Genomic DNA, 5,984 nt, shown 5'->3' with positions numbered 1-5,984 from the left:
TCACAAATCCTCCCCTCACTGCCCCACTGCTTCCCTCTGCCAAAGCCAACTGCAAGGTGCTGAGGCTGGAGGGTGTTTCCAGATGTGGGACATGGTCACTCAAAACCTGCCTGGCCAGAGGACTCTGCAGCAGAAATAAAAGGTGGATGTGCTGAAAGCTCCAGCTTGGAGGGAGCCCAGGACACGTGTCCTTGTGCGAATGGATCCGGCTGTGCCTGGGGCAGCTGAGAGCACACAGTGTTCAGCACGGCAGTTCCCAAGGGCTCCAGGGGCTGGAACATCTCAAGAGGAGCGCTGCAGCCTCACCCTCAGGGTTTTCCTGGCATTTAACCAAGTCCCACAAGTACAAGCTATTCCCAACACAACAAACACACGCTCGGTACCGCTGGCTTTCCTCTGCCCTCCCACTCTGCCCGTGGTCTGCTCTGCTTCCCCAAACACCATTCCTCCATAGCTGCCTCTGCTAAAGCAACGATGGACCCAAACCCTGAGCACCTGAGGTAAACCCCAGGTTTTTCTATCCCAGATCCAGCTTCTTTGTGCTGCCTGTGGTCTGTGATGGGGTTCATGGGAGCTGCAGAGGGTAGGAGAGGTGAAGAGATCTCCACATTGCTCATGAATACTTCGGCTTGAACGATGTCCTGTTCTTTTCTTCCAGACCTGTGGCTTTTTACCTGCAGTGACCTTCCCTGACTCGGTGTTTACCTTCAGAGAAAGGGAACATTTGCTGCCTAGTGGAGCTCAGCTACAGCTTTTCAGTCAGCGATCAAAACACTCGAAAGCTAAGAGCAGCATTTGAATTTAAAAATCATAATTACAGTGCCCAAGAGGGAGAAGTTGGAAGAGGGCAATGAACAAAGCAGGGGGTTGGAAGAAAACAAAGAAAGGCATGAGAGGAATCTGCGCTTTGAACAGAGAGTCCTGAATATCTTGTACTGGCTACTTCAAATTGGGCACCTGAAATTAATAGATTCTTTGACCTTCATTTCTCTGTACTCTTGTTCTTTGTTTTTAAAGCAGAAACCACAGTAGAGCCTCACCAAGAAAAAAAAAAAAGATGCCATCACAGCAACTGCTCCAGCCAAAGCACTCAGATGCTGCAGAGATGAGGATGAAGAAGGGAATAAAAAAACCCAACCCTCTATGGCTTTTCAGCAAGTGAGTACCAGCATCGCGTGTGGGGAGCAGGGCAGTGTCCTCTGGAATAAAAAATACCTCCCAGTCATGTAATTAAGGATGAACCACACATGCCCACAGGGGTTCTGTGGGCAGCCTGAAGGCAGGCATCTCTTAACTTCTAAATGCTTTCTCAGCCTTGTCACTTCTGGTGTTATTTTGATGGGTTTTATGCATAGGACTCTGCTATATTAAGAGCACGTCTACGTATCTCACAAGTAACTCTGCCTGCAGAGGAAAGCCTGGCACAAACAAACAGAGCCTCGAGGCTTCTCCTCTGGTCTACAGAGATGGATATTGTGCTTGGGCAATTCCAAGAACAGGCACAGAGAATGGATGGGGAACAGCCCTGGGGAGCAGGACTTGGGAGTGCTGGTGGATGAGAAGCTCAACATGACCCAGCAGTGGCTGATGGCAGCCCAGACACCCCCCCAGTCCTGGGCTGCATCACAAGTGTGGGCAGCAGGTTAGGGAGGGGATTTTGCCCCTCTGCTACGTTCAGGTGAGCTCTCCCCTGCAGAGCTGCCTCCAGCCCTGGAGCTCACAACAAAGGAGAAACAGGGATGCATTGGAGTAAGTCAGGAGAAGGCCACAAAGATGCTCGTAGGGATGCAGCCCCTCTGCTCTGGAGCCAGGCTGGGACAGCTGGGGGAAAAAAAAAACCTGAGAGCCCCTTCCAGTGCCTAAAGGGGCTCCAAGAGAGCTGGAGAGGGACTTTGGACAATGGCATGGAGTGACAAGACAAGTGGGAATGGCTTCCCATTGCCAGCGGGCAGGGTTAGATGGGATACTGGGAAGGAATTGTTCCCTGTGAGGGTGGTGAGGCCCTGGCACAGGTTGACCAGAGAAGCTGTGGCTGCCCTTGGATCCCTGGAAGTGTCCAAGGCTGGACAGGGCTTGGAGCACTCTGGGATAGTGGAAACTGTTCCTGCAGTTGGCAGAGAATTGAAACTAAGGGCTCTTCAAGGTCCCTTCCAACCCAAACCATTCTGTGATTCTGCTTTGGTGATCATCATCGACCACACCATCACGTTATCTCACTGGACCTTACTGCTGGATCCCACTGGCTTTATTACACTTGGGTCTCTGCAATGGCTGCTCTTGCTGCTATGCAGGATGCAAGACGAAGGATAAAATCCACGTGCCCTGATTCTGGAGTCTTGCTCCTTTAAACAGATGTGGGAGGGAGGGTTGGTAAATCCTTGGACAGTTTTTCATCTTGCCTCGACTGGGCTGGGCTTTGGGCTAGTCTGTTGTCTGGTCCCCTGTCATAGCTGCTGTTGTAATGATTCATCCATCTGGTTTTCTGGGAAAAGAAAATGAGCTAAGGAAATGTTTTTTCTTTTTTTTTTTTTTTTTTGGCTGTATCTTTCCTGAAACAGTTACAACTTTGCACCCACTGGAGTTGACGGGGCGGGGGGGGGGGGGGTGGGGGGTGGAGAGGAGTTTTACACATCGCTTTTGACTTGCTAAAGTAGAGACAGAAGCGCTGAGAATCCCATTCCTCAAAGTCAGACCGTGACGGTTTTGTCCTGAACTGTGTTTCCAAGGAGCAAAAAGGATCCAGCAAAACCCAGCAGAAGATCCAGGCTGTCTTCAGCGGGTGCACTGGACAAAACCTCGTGCTGATCACTCCAGGGACACCCACTCCTTCCGCTGGCTCCTCACCTACCTGAGCTCTCCAGAAATGATGCAGGATGAGCTGCAAGGCGGCAGCTTGGACAGAAATCCAGGTGCAGAACAAGGACACTGAAGATCGTCTCAGTGGATTGAAACAGCTACTCTCATGAGTGGTGTAATTTATCACAAATCAGGTAATACGGAGGGGGAAAAATCCAAGGAGTTCACACTGGGTGACGTTCAGTCTGAGAGTGCAGCAGGAAGCCACACTGGATGTTTTCCTTGTTGGGTTTGCACAGGGGAGGGATGAGACAATGTGCCCATCCAGCTGGGAACACCAAGGCAACCACTTCTTGGGTTAAGGAAAGTGGCACTGTGAAGTCTCTGCCAGCAGCCCTTAAAAACACTGTTATAAACCAGCCAGCTCCAGAGATCTCCTCCTTCTCCTCGCTCTAGGAATGCATCTTCCTTGGTCCAAGCTTAGTTAGAGGTTAGACTGGGAAAGCAGCAGCCTGTCTGGGAGCAATCACTCCTCCATTCAAACACGTTAATGAATTTCCACCAAGTTAGCTATCAAAGTTCTTTTTTACGCTGCTGGAGCAAACCTTCCTGTGACAAATTCCTGCCCTTATTCAGGCTCCAGAGCTATTACAAGTGACTCCTGTGAGAATCAGATCCTCCTTGGACCCACCAGCACAGGAACTGCCCTCCTCACTGGTCCAGCATCCTTCCTCTCCCATCCCACTCTTTCTTTAGGTCTCTTTCTCCTCACCAGCCTTCCCTAGCGCTTGCCCGTTCCATGATTTCATCCGAGGTGGGTGGTGAGCTCGCTCTCCCCCGCGCAGCCTCTTCCCAGCGGCTCCCGGGATCCCTGCCAGCTCCTCTCCACCCACGGCCTCTCCCGACGAGCCGAACCGCGCAGCTCCCGCTGCTGCCCGCGCCAAGGCAGCATCCCACATCTGCTGCGCTGGCTCGGCCAGGGGCAGGCCAGCCAAGGAGCACCTCACCTATCCCCCTGCACCAGTGCCTTCCAGGGGGTGGCATCTCCACCCCTGCATCCCAGGGGATCCCCAGCTTCCCTGCCAGGACACGGCGATGGGGCACTGAAGTGACTCTTGAATGCTCAAGAAGTGCAGACCCAAGTTTGAGTTTGGAAAACAGCTTTGCGGGTTGAAAACCAAATGAGAACTGCCTTCCCCCCCACCCCCTTTTTTTTTTTCTGAGTTACTCTTAGACATAAAACCTCTGTGTGGATTTAAGCATTCCCAGCCTGGCTAATGCAGGAGCACCAAGGAGTGAAGTCAACTGGTCCCACGGCTTCAGAGATTGAGGAGCTGAACATGGCAAAGCAGATTTCAATCAAATTTTGAATTTGTTAAACCAAAGTGTTAAAATTGAAAACAGAGCACAGGACAGCTTCTCAAACCTCTTGGGTTATTCCCTCTGCTCTTTTGCCATGATTTTAGAAAATTATTCTTTTGACTATTCCTCCTGATGCCATTTCTGTGAGTCCATAAAACCATTTTCTCCTTGTCAGAGAATTCCAACGCCGGTGATTTATAGGCTTTGCTTGGAACGCAGCACACAAGTACTTCACTTTTTCATTCGCCCTTTCTAAACGTTTTTAACGATCTGTTTCCTCGGATCTGTTTACATTTGGGACATTAAAAGCTAAGCAACAACTCCATTATGAGCAAGAACACCATAAAAATTCCACCATTGCCAGGAAACATCTCAATACAGTGACAAACGTAGCCACTCTCTCGTCCTGCTGCTCATCCGTGGGAAGACTGGTTTATAAATTATTCATGAGTGCCTTAAAATTTCCAGGCTAATCTCAACTAAAAAGTGGGGGTTTTTACACCATTGTTTCGCTCCCAAGTTCTCCAACTGGAATTTTGATTTGCATAGCGAAATCTGAAAATTTACTTGCACTGAATTTCTTTCCTTCAAGTTGTGATTTCAGTTCTCACTCTGGAAACATAGTGGAGAATCTTTGCATGACAACTTATTTGGAAGCCTGGAAATCCTTCATAATTCCCATGAATTTCCTGAGAAATTTAAGTTTCCCCAGATGTGCTTTTTGAGCAGGTTTGGATCTATAAGGTTTGTGGCACCTTTCAGCAGGCAATCCCACCACCCCAAGGCATTTTTAGTAATGATGAACTATCTGGGGGACTATCAAGCCATTCTCTTCCCAGTCTGTTCCACAGTAAGGACAAGCAAGACTGAAGATTAAATCATGGCAAAATTTAACAGAGAAAATCACTTTGTGGTCCTCTGGAGGCTATTAACAGACCAACTCACTCACCTGTGCTCGTGGATTTTACAGCTGTCAGTCTGTTCTGGGATTTAATCCGCATGGTGGCACTGGAGTATATTCCATGTAAAATCATCAATCATAAATAAATCCCGCTGGCTTTTTATGCAGTACTGTTACAGAAGAACAAACAGTCATGATATTTGAAGCCATGAAGCTAGAAGAGTTGCCTTATATTCCTCTTCATGTCTGTACTCTGCCATGCATTGCTTGGCAAACTGTACCACTGCTGGCTCCTCCACGCAGCGCTTTGATGACCCTTCCCAGCCACTTCATCCCAGGCTGTGCTGCTCCAAATGAGGGTCAGTGTCAGGCTTTCCAGGCTGGAATCCAGCCAGATATGTGCAGGGCTTGACATGCTGATTGCTTTGGGAAAGTAGAGACCAAAAAAACCTTTCCTTTGTAGCAATATGTGAATAGCTCTTCCCTGTGAGGGAGGTGAGGCCCCGGCACAGGTTGATCAGAGAAGCTGTGGCTGTCCCTGGATCCCTGGAAGTGTCCAAGGCCAGGCTGGATGGGGCTTGGAGCAGCCTGGGATAGTGGAAGGTCCCTGCCCATGCAGAGGGATGGAACTGGATGGTCTTTAAGGTCCCTTCCAACCCAGACCATTCTGTGACTGAATTTCACTGGCACCAAAATACTCAAATCCTTGTGATCCCAAGGCTCACCTCTCCTTTTAATGACAAGGGGCCATTAAAAAACTTCTCTGACAAGGAAAAAATGTTTTTATGGACCTGCCCCATGACTGAAGACAGATCATCTGCAAGTTTCACGGCAGGTTCTCCAGAGAGGAATCCTCTGGGAGAGGCAGATGTGATGCTGAGAAGGCAGCACAGACAGAAACTGCATATAAGGTAATTTAAATACT

At 49.3% G+C, this 5,984-nt stretch overlaps 1 long non-coding RNA gene across 2 annotated transcripts; it reads left to right on the top strand.

Moving 5' to 3' along the window:
* Positions 1-394: 394 nt before the first annotated feature.
* LOC109146053 lies at positions 395-5,597 on the top strand. 2 transcript variants are annotated; one of them, XR_002047824.3, is made up of 3 exons: positions 395-500; positions 1,021-1,158; positions 2,727-5,597. It is a non-coding gene; the product is annotated as an uncharacterized LOC109146053 (long non-coding RNA). The 2 variants fall into 2 exon arrangements; XR_002047823.3 differs by having other exon boundaries at positions 659-1,158.
* The last annotated feature ends 387 nt before the right edge of the window (positions 5,598-5,984 follow it).

Source organism: Corvus cornix, chromosome 1A (assembly GCF_000738735.6).
Source record: "Corvus cornix cornix isolate S_Up_H32 chromosome 1A, ASM73873v5, whole genome shotgun sequence".
Taxonomy (NCBI): domain Eukaryota; kingdom Metazoa; phylum Chordata; class Aves; order Passeriformes; family Corvidae; genus Corvus; species Corvus cornix.
Note: the sequence above shows the minus strand (reverse complement) of the source record. Positions and strands in the feature narration are given on the sequence as shown.